General features: G+C 44.3%; 1 protein-coding gene and 1 pseudogene across 3 annotated transcripts in view; both read right to left on the reverse strand.

Annotated features, from left to right (window-relative positions):
• The window catches only part of PDE8A (phosphodiesterase 8A), a 148,641-nt gene that overhangs the window by 105,638 nt on the left and 27,812 nt on the right, over window positions 1-15,191 (reverse strand). The window lies entirely within an intron of this gene.
• Window positions 6,021-7,869, reverse strand: LOC308345543 (large ribosomal subunit protein uL6-like; annotated as a pseudogene). Its single transcript has 2 exons — window positions 7,847-7,869; window positions 6,021-6,587 (listed from the first exon to the last, which is right to left on the reverse strand). The product of its transcript is annotated as a large ribosomal subunit protein uL6-like (transcript).

Genomic DNA, 15,191 nt, shown 5'->3' on the forward strand with positions numbered 1-15,191 from the left:
ACCCGTCAGTGGGCGATCTGACCAACACTGGCTCAGAGGACACTAACTTAGAATGTGAGGCTTGGCGTTCAGCCCTGCAAAGTTCTCCAGGAGTCTATGCATACTCAGGGGGTAAAAGGGAATGAACGGGATGGGCTGGGTAGGATAAGGTAGAAGGTAGGGTTCTGGCCCCATATGAAGGAGCCGGCATCAAAAAGGCTTGAGATTCATGGGGGCCAAACTCTGAAGCACAGGAGCTCACACTGTTCTGGTCTGAGTCTCAAGGTGTCCCCAACCTAAGGGAGGTCCCACGTCCCTGCAGTCCCTGCATAACTCCCTGCCAAACAGATACTTAAGGTCCCCGTGCCCCACCAAATGTTTTTGGTCTAAAGGCTATTTACTTCTATCCACTCTCAACACTGTCAAGCCTATCCACAGTTTCAGGCTTTTCTGTTAATGGGTAACCTTCATCTAAATATAAACTCAGATTAATCTGTTAAGGATTAGCAGATTCTTTTAAAAAAAAGGGAGGGGCAGGGGGAGTAAGATGCATTTTTGGTGGAAGGAGAGTGTCCTGCAGGCCTGGGGCCAGAGAACTATAATTTGTTAAACAGGCTTTTGGTTTCTTTCTTTAAATGTCACTAGTTAGGGGGCGCCTGGGTGGCTCAGTGGGTTGGGGCCTCTGCCTTCGGCTCAGGTCATGGTCTCAGGGTTCTGGGATCGAGCCCCGCGTCGGGCTCTCTGCTCAGCGGGGAGCCTGCTTCCTCCTCTCTCTCTCTGCCTACTTGTGATCTCTGTCAAATAAATAAATATAAATAAATAAATAAATTTAAATGTCACTAGTTAGGTTAATATTACAGTACTCGTCCTGAGGCAAAAAACCAGGAAACTCATGACGAAGACAGGACTCCCAGGAAGGACAGCCTGGGAGCACTAAGGAAACTTCCCGAAAGGAAGGAGTGCTTGAGCAAGCACTCCTCATGCAAGGAGCTCATCTCAAGGACCCGGCTTCAAGAGAGTACCCCTAGAAAGGATCTGGTCCAGATCAGAGAGGAGATGGGAATGGGGCCTCGGGGAACTCTCAAGTCAGAATTCAGCTGACTTCAAGCACTTATGGTGGCCTTGGGAGATGAAGAGCATGTCTCTATTATATTCTCGGTGCCCACGAAAGCAAGAACACACACCTCTGAGCTGGAGACAGTAGAAGAAAAGATCAAGCAAAAAGAACCAGAAGCCATTCAAAGACCCTAGGCTAAGCCACTTCCGCACAGCGCGTCTCTCCCTAACCCGTGAAGGAAAATGTTTCACGATTACTCCAGATAAACCTGGTTCCGTTTGTGTGTTTGTTTTGTTTTTAACCTGGATAGTCTATTCTTCACTGCGTTCTTTTTTTTTTTTTTTAAAGATTTTATTCAAGTAGGCAGAGAGGCAGGCAGAGAGAGAGAGGGGGAAGCAGGCTCCCTGCTGAGCAGAGAGCCCGATGTGGGGCTCGATCCCAGGACCCTGGGATCATGACCTGAGCCGAAGGCAGAGGCTTTAACCCACTGAGCCACCCAGGCGCCCCTCTTCACTGCGTTCTTTAATGTGTGATGTACACAGGTCATGAAAAGTTTTTGAAAAACTATCTGGGGCAACTGGTGAGCTGAAGTCACTGTTCAAAAAAGCAGCCGCGCCCGTTCGCACACTGAAGCCAACACACGGCAGCGCCGGCCGCCCCGGAAGCGGACAGCGAGCCCGCGCCCCGACCGCGGCCTGGTCTGTGGGTACTCGGTCAGAATCAAGAGAAGAATGAAGTGCGTGGACAAACAGCCTGAGAAATTCTTGGCACCTGGGGAAAACTGAATACAAACAAGTTTCTTTTTACCTCTTCTAAGAAAAGCGAAGTTAACAAAACATAAACCAAAACCTAAGCAGAGTGAACGGATGGACGGCGGCCTGCACAGAAATTACGGCTGGTCACTGTGAAACAACTCTGCTCATCCGCGGGGCATCTGGCTAAGGCCAAACTAAGAAAGGGCCGTGTGACTTCAGACAAAGATTCAAGATGAGCTGACAAAGGAAAGTCACCCATTAGGGAGAGACATAACACACCAGACTAAATCACTGTCTAAGTAGCAATTCCATACAGTTCAACCAAACCGATGCCAGGCACCGTGCAAGATGCAGTCCCTACCTCCATCAGGGAGGTCACGGTCTAGAGAGGAGAGCGGCAAGCAGACAATGACAACAGGGTATGCTACCTGCTAAGTCAGAGGTAAGCACAGACCGCAGCGTTGAGAAAGATTCTTGAAAGAAGCGATGTCGTTCCTGAAGGGCAGCAGGAGTTAGCAGGCAGAGAATGGGGCCACAGGAAGAAGAAATATCCAGAAAAGACCTGATGGCAAACCTCTGCTGGAAAGCTGAACGAACGCATCTCTCCACTAGCTTCGAGGCACCTCTGGAGGCTCGCAGCCAGCCAGCTCCAGGATCCCTGCACATCCAGCCATCCTGATCCCCCAGCAGATAAAAATGCCAACATCATGTTTCATTCCCGCTCACCTCTACCTCCTTCTCTGAAGATTCCAGCACCTCCCTGAACACCTGGAACATGGTCATCCCCCCCCTCCACCAGTGTCCTACCACCGACCAGCTGTCAGCATCCATGTAAATAAGCCATCCAGCGGCTCGCACAGGTTCTGCTACAACCCTGTGATTTCCCTCCACCCTTCTCCGTTCCAGCCCCCCATCCGCTAGAACCGTCCCACGACGGAAAGGCTCAACTCCAGTATCCTACCCTCTGACCAAAATACCCATGCGGCCAGCTCAGCGGAACCCTTATTCTTCTTAAAATTCTGACTTCCAGTCCATTCACTCTTCTACTTTCCGCCAACTGACCGCCTCTCCTGACAAGTGCTACCCTCCCATCCCTCCTTCTGCTCTCCCATCTCCCACTCCTTGCTGACACAATGTGGGGCAAATTATGAACAACAAATTATGAACAACTGTTCATTTCCTACGTTTCTTCACTGGGATGCTGGGCACTCCTGGAAAAATCACACAGCTTCGTAGACAGAGGCCACCAAGCATGCATGCTGTCCGCCCCCAGCTGCCTGGAGAGCTTTCTATAGGCCCCAGAAAGCTCTTATCCCCCCACAACTCTTTCCCTATCCAATGACGTGTTCACGGTTTGTGTCCCCTCACTCTTAGGAGAGGCGCTCAGGCAATAACAACTCCTTAAAACTTGTGCTTACTCCTAACCTGCAAACACGGTGGCACCCATTCCATGTACACTGACCGGTCTTTCCTCCTGCCCAGAGCTAATCCCACCACTCGAGCCCACCTCTTCAAGGATCCCAACAATAGTTCCCTCTGTCCTAACCGGCCATCTCTCCTCTATGGACGCTTTCCCTTTAGCATGTCAACGCGGGCACCCATCTGCCATTCAACGAAACGAACAATCTTCCCCAGACCCCGTTAGCCGGAAATCCGTGACATGCCACCGTGCCACAGGCATCTTCCGGAAAATGCAGCCTCCGCTGGTTTCTCCTCGTGGATACGCTGTGTTCTGTGCCACAGACATCACGAAAAACAGCTCCTAATAGCCAGACGTCACTGCTGGGCTGTGGAAGAGAGCTGGAGCTGAGAGGGCAGCGGACAGCCAGGGGCAAGGGTGAGCCCTGGACCCAACCAGGCCTTCCCGAAGGAGAAACGTGAAGCATGCAGGCATGTGTCCGGCCTGAAGCCGGAGTACAGCTGCTCTTTGCCCTAATGTCCTGTGGACCTCAACTCAAAGTCCTGAGGCTGACTGCAAGTCGCTGAGTAACAAAGCCGCACGTCAGAACGCCTAGCCAGGACTGAAGACGCACCATCTAGTAACCATTATGGTAACAAACGTTTCAGGCAAAAATCACCAACGGATGATACAGCTAGCTGTTGAGAGTTTAGTGAGAAAAAGGGTATTTACATAGACTCAAAATATCTGCCCACAAGATAGTCACTGATTTCAAAGGGAAAAATAGTGAGGAAAGCCACAGAACATCATCTCAATCAAGGAATCCCAGTGGACAGCAGCAGGAATACCATGCCCTCCGACAGGATGCACTGGGAAGGCCGTGACGTCACATCTCTGGTATCCTGCCCGAAGTGCCTAACCTGAATCGATCACGGGAAACAGCAGACAAACCTAAAATAATGAAAATTCTACAAATAACTGGCCTGAACTCTTCCAAAATGTCTAGATCCCAATATAAACACCAAGGGACATTCTCTGATTAAAGACTAAAGAGACATGACAACCAAATGGGTGTAGATTAAAAAATAATTTTCCTTGGGGCACCTGGATGGTGCATAGGCTTGGGTCCTGATTTCAGAGTTGTGGGATCAAGCCCTACATCGGGCTCCACGCTCAGTGAGGCCATCTGTAGGGTTCTATTTCCCTCTCTTCCTCGTCCCTCCCACTCATGCTCTCTTTCTCCCTCTCAAATGGGTAGGCAAATCTTTTAAAAAATAATAATAATAAGGGCAACTGGGGGGCTCAGTGGGTTAAGCCACTGCCTTCGGCTCGGGTCATGATCTCAGGGTCCTGGGATCAAGCCCCGCATCGGGCTCTCTGCTCAGCGGGGAGCCTGCTTCCCTCTTTCTCTTTGCCTGCCTCTCTGCCTACTTGTGATCTCTCTGTCAAATAAAAAAATAATAGTAATAATAATTCTTCTCTGTTATAAAGGAAACTAGTGAGACAACTGGTGAAATTTGAGTAAGGTTTACAGAAGAGTTAACAGTATTGTAACAATATTCATTTCGTTGTTTTGATATCAGTATTGATTATAGAAAATCTTCCCATTTTGAGGAAATATGTACTGAAGTATTCAGGGGTAAAGGGACATAATCTGTGCAACTCCGTACTTTCAAATGACTCCAAAAATAATTGTAACCAATACAGAGAATAAATGATAACAGCACACAGTAAAACGTGAACATCTGGGCAATCGGGGTGAGGAGTTACCAGGAATTCTTTGCACTACATTTTTTTTCCAACTTTTCTGTAAGTCTGAAATTATTTCAAAATTTAAAAATAGATTTTTGTTTAAGCCCCAAATTGTGAGAAGTATAAGGAGAAAGCGGCCTCAAACCACAACTGTGGCAGAGGACTTCTAAATGCCACCCTCCTTCTTTGGCAGCCTGGGCGCGTACAAAATAAACACAGACGGGATTTGGAAGATTAATAAGCTTAATTTAACTGATATACTTAGAACTTTGTACCTGAGAGAGAATATGTATTATTTGCAAATGACTGTGGACATTTAAATAAAGAGGCAATAATGAGCCTCCTGCTTGGACTCGTTCCTGACTTTAATGGTGGCTCCGCGTCTGGTGTGAATCACCACATTGCCTGCAGGGCGCCAGGAGAAAGGGGCCAAGAGAACCCCAGCCGCAAGGACTCTGAAGAGCCACCACCCCCAACCAAGCCCTCCAAAGACCCAAGAGCTTTTTCAAAATGTCTTACAATGAAAATTCACAAACATACACAAAAACAAAGAATAGTATAAAGAGCCCCCATATGCCCACCCAGATTCAATTATTAAAGTTTTGACACACTTGCTACATCTGCCCTTTTTCTGCTATAGTTTTTGGGGGTTTTGTTTTGTTTTGATTTCTGAATGGTTTACTGCCAAATAGTTGGAAAGAATTACTGGTTAAGAAAAAGTCCCAAATCGATACAGCTTTTATTGTATCTTTAAAACATCACACATACTGAGAATGAAGGAGGGCACTGGTGGTGAGGGGCACCAGGTGTTGTATGTAAGTGCTGAGTCACTAACTTCTACACCGGCACTAATATTACACTGTATATTAACTGGAATTTAAAGAGACACATGGAAAGAAAATAAAGCACAAAAACAAGAAAGGAGGCAGTTGGAGATTTTATACTTTACCTGCCACTTTGAGCCCGTGTTATTAAAATAAATGTAAAATGAAAAAGTATTTTTCATAATAAAATATCACAAATAAGTCTGAAAAATCACCTGGCATCTTGCTGTTTCTATAGAGGGACAACTTAGATCTTACTCATGAGCCTGTTGAACTTTCCTTCTTCAGAAACATAAACACCATCCAAAATTTTCTGATATCCTTATTTTTAACTGTTGTGGCTTGCTGAATCAAAGCAACTGAGTTTGATACAAGTTCAATGTCATTTCCTTCAAGCATCGAAGGAAACTCCTGGTCTTGAGATACTGAACAAGCAACACCGGCCTCATCCAAACCCTGCAGATGTATTTTTCACCTGAGAAATTGTGAATTTCAAAAAGAGAACCATTCTCCCGAGTAACAACACTGGTGGGGAAGGGAGCATACGTGGATCTCATCTTGCGACGAAAGCCCAGTTTCATGCCCTCACTCAGGTTCTGTACATGACTACAGACAGAAAAGAAGTGACTATGGTTCATACTATTTCCCCACCACTTGTCAACTTGGAGGCTCTTCTGAGGAGACAGAGTTCTACGTGGCAGTGATCGAAGTCCCTCCGCAGGCTTCCTCTGGGGCCCTTCACGACAACAGTGCACCCCTTCAGAGCGATGTTGACATTTTCTGGAATGTGGACAGTCTGACTGCTGAGAATGGCCTTCGTTCTTTCTCACAGTAGATGTGGCAAAGACAGTGCCATAGTATTTTAAAGCAACTCTCTAACATTTCTCACCCTGAAATACTTCTGTGTATGTATGGATTTTTCTTCCTAACCACAATTCCACTACAAGTGAAAAATAATCCCTTAATATTCCCTATCACCCATGCCAACTTCCTTGACACAAGAGCTTTGAATTCCCAAGTTCCTCCCCCCAGCATGGTGGACTCACAGCAAACGTGCTGCCCGTGGAGGGCAGCCTCTGGAGACGAGGAAGCCAGCAGCCTTGACCACCCCCACACAAGCAACGATGCTGCTAGCAGCTGCCGCAGAAAGGACAAATTTCTATGTGAGGCAAAAAAAAAGAAAGAAAGAAAGGAAGGAAGGAAGAAAGAAAATCTCTTTTAAAAATGGTGAAAAATATTGCCACTATAGGGTCAAAGAGTAAATGCCCTTCATAAAGGGTACTTATATCCCAAAATAAAAATAATCAAGAACATAAAGAATTGAGGGCGCCTAGGTGGCTCTGTCAGTTAAGCATCTGCCTTTGGCTCAGGTCATGATCTCAGGGTCCTGGGATCAGCCCCCACATGGTCAGGCTCCCTGCTAAGCAGGGAGTCTGCCTCTCCCTCACCCTCTGCTCCTTCCCTGCCTGCCAGAGTGTGCACACGCTCGCTCTCTCGCAATAAATATATATATTTTTTTAAAAAAAGGACCATAAGGAATTGGCAAAGGAAATATCAACTCCAAAATACACATGACAAAAATTCAATCTTTATAGTAATCAAAGAAATAGATATTCAAATAATGCTATTTGTCACCTAAAACAGCGAAGATTTTTTGGAAGGAAAAAAAGGATAGCAAAAATTTGTCTCTGTAAATGGGTAACAAGTTTTCTGGAGACCAGTTTGTCATATGTTCCAAAATCTTTATTGTTTTCCCCAGGAACAGTCCTCCACGGTCATAAAAAGTGCATACATAATTGTATAAATAAGGATTTCATAGCATTAGGACATATTTCTAATGTCACAGAAGATTTGGGGCAGGGGTGTTGGGGCAAGAGGTGCTAACCACCTAGAAGTCCACCAGCAAGAGACTGGTTAAATCACATCACGGCATGTCCTACAATGGAAATCACAGACACTGGGACACACTGCTGACAGTGCGGCCCACGGACCAACTATAACTGGCCCACGATGAAATAGTTTAAGCCAGAGTGTGAACTGACCACCAAAAAATTGTAGACAGCAACATAGTCTCATTTACGAAGCCAGCGTGTTCATCTCCATCAGGCATAAACACCTCATCTTGTCCGGAACAGCAGAAACAGCCCGCCTGCTCCTCTGTGTACCACCACTATTCCACCTCCAAAATACATCCCGAGTTCGCCCACATCCCGCCATCCCCACAGCTGCTGTGGACCGGCGACCTGTCCCCCTGCGTGGCAGTGGAAATCCGGTTAGTCTGCCGTGACTTCTGTGCCCGTGACCCATTTTCCGGAGCAGCCACTGTGATTTTATTCCCGGCCTTACGGAGATATAATCAAGGTTGTCATTCTGAAATGCCCATCAAACCATGCTTATTCAAGATATGTTGCAAATAGTTTAAAATCTTAATGAAATCAACAATTTTATGGAAATAAACTGAAATTTATAAAAGTAGAATAAAACCAGAACAGGCCAGTCACTATAGAAGAACCTGAAAATTTTAAAGAATTTGCACTAAAAGAGGTTCTCAGCTGTGGCAGAGACTTTTAAATGTCCCCTGTATCTGGTTCCCCTCTTTCTTGACACACTGGAGGGCTACCCTTCCTACCCCTCACAGTCAGGCCACTGACTCGTTCTACTCAACAGATTGTGAGCTGAAGTGACGTGTGTCGCTGAGGCATTTCACGGAAGCTCTGTAAGGATCTTTGCCCCCACCACAGCAAACTCTAAAACTAGATGTTGACAGAGCGGTATAAACGATGAAGACTAAGGTTTCCATTTTTAAACACCCTTTAATATTTTTTTCCATGCAACTCTTCTCAAAATTAGAATTATACAGTAACAGTTTTCCACTGTGTTTATCCCTCGCATATGTTAAGCATTTTCCTTGTCAAATAGTTGAAAACAACTAATTCCATCAGCTGTGGATAAAATGATTAAGACACTGTGCCACAGAGTTGGGAGTAGAAATAATCACATTTACTACAAATGTTGAGTGTATCTCACCCATGCTTTAAAAAGGAAAACAAACAAAAAGCAAAACAAAAAAAACAAAAGCTTTCTCCACATAATTTCCTTCCTCTACTCCTTTCATTGCATGTAAAAGTCTGCTGAATCTTAACGGAGAAAAATCAGAACTTTCTCACCAAAGTTAGAAACAAGACACTACTGTGTAATAAAAACAAAATGCTACCTTCTCACCTTTCTAACACTGCCCTGGAGATGCTCTCCAATGCAACTAGAGAGGAGCCTGCAATTAGTGGTCTAAGAACTGGGAAAGAGGTAAAATTCTCTTCACAAATAGTATAATGATATGTCTGAAATCCCAAAAGAATTGATAAAGTATTACAAATCAGAGATTTAGAAGGCTACACAATAAATGTATCAAAATCAATAGGCTTCATTTATAAAAGGGAAAATCTGTTAGAAAATACAATGAGGATAAAACCCTACTTATGAAAGCAAAAAAATAATAAAATAAGCAGACACTTAAGAAGAACCTCTGAAGAGAGCTGTAAAAGCACTGCCCCCCCCCCGCAAAAACACAACAAATTTGAACAAATGGAAAGACATACCATGTTCTTGGCAAGGAATGAACAACATCATAAAGATGTCAGTTCTCCCTATACTAATTTATAAATTTAACACAATCCCAATAAAAATAATTTCAAGTTTTTTTCCCCAGAGCTAAACAAGCAGATCATAAAGTTCATCCGTAACACATAAGTAAGAACGGAAAGAAATAAGGAAGGTTAGCCTAACCAGATATTTAAAAAGCATAGCAGGGGCGTAGGTGACTCAGTCAGTTAAGCATCTGCCTTCAGCTCAGGTCATGATCCCAAGGTCCTTGGATCGAGCCCCAACTGGGCTCCCTGTTCAGCAGGGAGTCTGATTCTCCCTCTCCCCCAACCCCTAACTCATGCTCTAGAGCTCTCTCTCTAATAAATAAATAAAGACTTTTTTTTTTTTAAAGCATAGCAATGGCAAACAATTAGACATAGAGACTAATGGAAAAGAATAAGAAATCCACAAATGGATCCAATTTTGTATGAAATTTATCATAAGGATAGTGTATCAATACAGTGGGGAAAACCGACTTCTTAATAAATGGTGCTGGGAATAATTCAATAGCAGTATGGGGAGGGGAAGGGGATCTATTCTTCACACACCAGGATGTGTACATGGGCAAATACAGAGGGAAACTTTCCCACTATGACTCAAACTCCAGAACACAATAAGAAAAAGTATCACTAGAATTACACAAAAAATTTTACAACTTGCATGACAAGATGCCTTCAGCAAAGTAAGAAGGAAAATGATTAAAATATGTGTAATAGAAAAATGGCATCCAAAAATGGAAAAGACAATCCTTTGGAAAAGTGTTCTAGAGGAACAGGAACAGTGATTCACAGAAAAAAAGAACACAGATGACATGTGAAAAGATAAATGTCCAATCCACCTCAATCATTATATGAGAAGTACAAATAAAAAGTCAAACATACAGTGAGATACCACAAAATCCTACTGAAACAAGACAGTAGGGAAACAATTTCTGAGACTCTGCTTGTGAAAATGTGAAACAGTAGTACAACCCCTGTAGGGGGGAATTCAGCAACCTGCAAAATTACATATGCAATTATCCTCTAGCCCAGCAATCCCATTTGTAGGAATCTGTCCAGAGGGTATACTGGCCAAAAAAACCCAAAATAACAACAATAGTAATAACAACAACAATAATAATAAATTAAAAGGATATATGCACAAGGCCGTCTAATAATAAATCTAGAAACATTCCAGTTGTTCAGCAACATGGGCTGGTTGACTAAGTGAGGTGTGGCGGACCAGCCCAGGAGCAGTGTGCCATGACAAAGAGGAGGAACGGGAGGGGAATACAACATGGACAAACCTGGAAAACATGACACTGAGTAAAAGGAGCCAGACACAAAAGCCAGAAAGCGTAAGATTCCACTACAATGAAAATGTCCAGAGGTGCCTGGGAGGCTCAGTCAGGTAAACCTCTGCCTTCAGCTTAGGTCATGATCTCAGGGTCCTGGGACCAAGGCCTGAATGGGGCTCCCTGCTCAGCGGGGAGGCTGCTCCTACCCCTCCCTCTGCTCCTATCCCCACTCGTGTTCTCTCTCTCTCGAATACATAAAAAATCTTTAAAAATAAAATAAAATAAAATGTCCAGAATGGGCAGATCCAAAGAGACAGAAGGCAGACTGGGGTCTGCCAGGGGTTTGGATGTTAGTGGGAGGGACCAGAGCAAATGGAGGTTGACTGCTAATGGCTACAGGTTTCTGTGATGAAAACATTCCAGAATTAGGCAGACAGTGTATTCACGAAGTTGTGCAGCCATTACCACTACGCAAACACTGAACTGTACACTTTTAAGGGATGAGTATATGAATTAGATAATTAGATCTCAATTCTTTTTTTTTTAAGATTTTATTTATTTATTTGACAGAGAGAGAAATCACAAGTAGGCAGAGAGGCAGGCAGAGAGAGAGGGGAAAGCAGGCTCCCTGCTGAGCAGAGAGCCCCATGTGTGGTTCCATCCCAGGACCCTGAGATCACGACCTGAGCCGAAGGCAGAGGCTTAACCCACTGAGCCACCCAGGCACCCCTAGGTCTCAGTTCTTGAAGAGGAATTCCTGTCCATAAAATAATGGCGTGATCTCCAGGATATACTGCTAAGTGAGCAAAGCAAGGCAAAGAGGAATACGGTTAGTATCGCTACTTATCTAACAGGGGTACAAGAGCTGAACATCAGAACAGATTAAATGCAAAAGACTGAAACACATCAAATATGTTAAAATTCTTGAGTTCACAATGACTCAAAACAAATAAAATTTAACTGGTCCCCTTTGGAAGGATGCTAGAGAACCAAACCCTTATTCTGAACACTGGTAAATGAAAGGCAAGAAACAAGCATTTATCCTACAGATGCTATTCAAATTCTGTCACACAGTTAATGAGGAGAAGTTTCTCTTTCAAAAGTATTTCAGTATTAAATGAGGAAGGAGCCATAAAATGTTACCATCTGTAACCTTTAATGAATTAAAGATGTAACGATCACCAGAAGATCTTGCACGTCTCCTCTTTAGCTCAACTGAGGGCAGATTTATTATGTAACCAATAAAATACGGCAGAACTGATCACACACTAAGTTCCCAGACTAGGTCAAATGGGGCACTGTAATTGTCTGTGTTGGTGCACAGGGTCACTTTCTCTGGGGGAAGCCAGCTAATGTGTCCTGAGGACACTTGAACAGCCCCGTGAAGACCGCCCACATCAAGAGGAACTGGGTCCCCACCCCAAGACTGGGGCACTCACTTAGCCGGCCAGGTGAGGGAACCACCTTGGAAGCAAAGCCTCTGGCCCCGGCAAGCCCTTGGCTGACCGGAGCCCAAGCCAACAGCTAGCTGCAACCTCCCAAGAGACCAGGAACCAGAACCACCCACCCAAGCCGCTCTCAAATTCCTAACCCAGAGAATTTTGGGGTGATCCGTTACACAACAAATATAACACCATTTTCTCTTCTTTTTACATATCGTAAATTCTCCACAATAAAATATTTCAAAATAGTAAGTCAGCTAATTAGAGAGAATCCTCTAAACAATTCCTTTATTCTTGTCAGAGCAGACCCTAGGTTAAATGGAAAAAGAAAAAGCAAATAAAAACTCCTTTACACCTATCTCACAGTCTCTGAGGAAAAGGGTAAAATAGGTAATCTCAATCCTCTCAAAAAACTACCAGGGAGAAATATCCCTATTTTGCAAATAAGAAAATCGAGAAAAATGACAGAGAAAGGAACAACTTTTTCAAGTTGCACAGCAGCTGAAGCAGGATACAGGAAGTCCGTTCTTTCCACCACACCTGAAGCCCTTCTGACCTTGAAACTTCTCCATCCAGCCCATCAGAACCAAAGCTGGTAATCTGCAAATTCTGTATGTAAATACTGTCTTCCATCCCTCGCAACGCACCTCTCTGCTTCCCCTGTGCTCACCAACAAACACAGCGTCATTCAGCGCGGCCCTTAAAGCGAAGCAACCAGAAACTGCCGAAGGAAGAAAATGACAAGAGCTCAAAGATCCCACTCATTCCCCAGATGGGGCTGTTCTTCAGGAAACCATCATCAGAGTTAACAGTGAATCCAATTCTCCAAACTTCTCTCACTGGTTTTCAGAGTTAAAGGGGGTGGGGGGACACATACATACCGCTGTAATGCAGTATGTATTTCCTTCTTGGTTCCCAAGGGTAAATCGTATGGTCATTTATAAATCACAAAATTAATTTCCAAAAATGTTCTTAAAAAGAAAGCCCTAATCTACTTTTTAGAGTCTAATAGATACTCTATGTTAAAACCATTCTTTTTCAAACAACAAAATTGAATCTTCCATTTTAGGTAACTACTCTGTTAAGTGTTTACAACTTTTTAAGCATTGAACAGATTGTTTTACATTCACAGTTTAATCCAATCTTGACGACTATCCCCCACATTACGAAGAAAAAGCTTGGGCGCAGAGAGGTTACGTGACTTACCAAAGGTCAAAAGGCAGGGAGTGGCAGGGCTGGGATTGGGACCGAGAGTGTCTGGCTCCAAAGCCCAGTTCTCAACCACTTTACACGACAGGAAAATACCCAACAAAAATCACCCAACAAATAAAGCCTAAATGCAAATGTACTGTCTTAAATTCTTCCTCTTTCTGGGTGCATCTGAGTACACCTTTGGGCTTCCTTCTGTCAGGTTAGAATGGTAAATGAGAACGTGCTATTTCCCCACGTCCAGGTGAAAAAGAACAACTCAAGTGCACACACACACACACACACACACACACAAAACCAACACAGAGCATATTTACGTTACTTTCAAAGTTGTTTCTGAGAACAGTTCAGGGAGGCGGGGATGGGGAAGACAGCCAAGATTTCCATGCTAAGGAAAGAAAAAGGAAATAGGGACTCTGGAACTAACTTCCAGGACATATTTCTCAGGCTTAAAATAGGCTTGACCTTAGGATTGTCATGAGAAAAGCCAGAACAAATGAAGTCATCATATATAAACTGTTTGTTCTCAAGAACATGACTAGTGGGCATAGAACACAGAACTAGGTTAAGGGACATCGATTGATTAGCCAACACTGCTCTCTCAGCTGGGAAGTTGTCCTACAGGTCACACTTTGAGGCTGCAGAAGTCCCCACAGTCTCAACAATGTTTCACATGACTTCAGAGGGGCTCCAACACCTGAGCGCCTTCAAGCTGGCCCTTCCCTGAACTAATCTGGAAAGGGGTCCAGAAAAAGGCCGCTCCCTCCGACCAGTCCGTTTGGTTCATTCAGTTGACAGCTACCAGCAGGTATGGGCCTTGGGTCGTCCCTGGGGACACATGGCTGCAGGGATGGGCCCAGCCTCTGAGCTCGCAGAACAGGAGAGGCCATCGACTACTCACCAATCCGAGCTGTGCTCCTGAACAGGGTGCCAGCAGAGCATACAGGTGGGGATCTGCACCCTGCGTGTGTGGGGAAGGGAGACCCAAAGGAGGAAGAGGAACTGAGTGAAAACGGAGTAAAAAGTACTTTAGACTGAGGCACAAGTACATGCCAACTCCGTGGACCCGAAGGACAGACACATTCAGGAAAACTCTGGCTCCTACAGAACATATACTGAGGTTTTTAATACAAATTTTTACTGAAGGTTAACCTACTCACAGAAAAGAATAAAAATCCTAAGTATGTAGCTTGGTGAACCGTCACAAAATGAACCTATCTGCATAACTAACATCCAGGTCAAGAAATAGAACGCTTCCAAACATAAAGCCCTTATGCCTTCTCCAAGTCACTGTCCCGCCCTCTTCCCCTAAGGTCAGCACCACTTTGACTCCCAAAACCACATCTCTGACTTTGAACTTTGTATAAATCAAATAATATAGCAGATGGAGTCTTGTCGGCCTGGCTTCTTTCACTGAATACTTAGCTTGTGAAACAGCCCTGCTGCCGTGGGTAGCCACGGTTCTCCCATTTCTGCTGCCAGAGTATTTCATGATATGCTTCTTCCACAACTTATGCTTTTGATGGACTTGAGTTACTTCTTGTTTTTAGCCATTATGAATGCTACTGCTACGAACATTCTAGTATATGACCCTGGCGAACACAGGTACCCCTCTCTGTTGGGTGTAGTACACCTAGCAGAATTGGTGGGTGACAGAACATGCCTCGTTGGACTTTATTAAATATTGCCAGACCATTTTCCAAAGCAATCTTACCAATCTACATTCCTCCGAACAGCATATGACATTTGTTTCTTGTTTGGCTGGTTTTTGTCATAAAAAACAGAATAACCTATCACAGTCCAGAGAAAATCTAAACTTTTGAAGAAAACTGGCCATGAAAAAACAAGGACAAGAG

The sequence above is a fragment of the Martes martes genome, assembly GCF_963455335.1.
Source record: "Martes martes genome assembly, chromosome: 7".
In the NCBI taxonomy this organism is placed as follows: Eukaryota; Metazoa; Chordata; class Mammalia; order Carnivora; family Mustelidae; genus Martes; species Martes martes.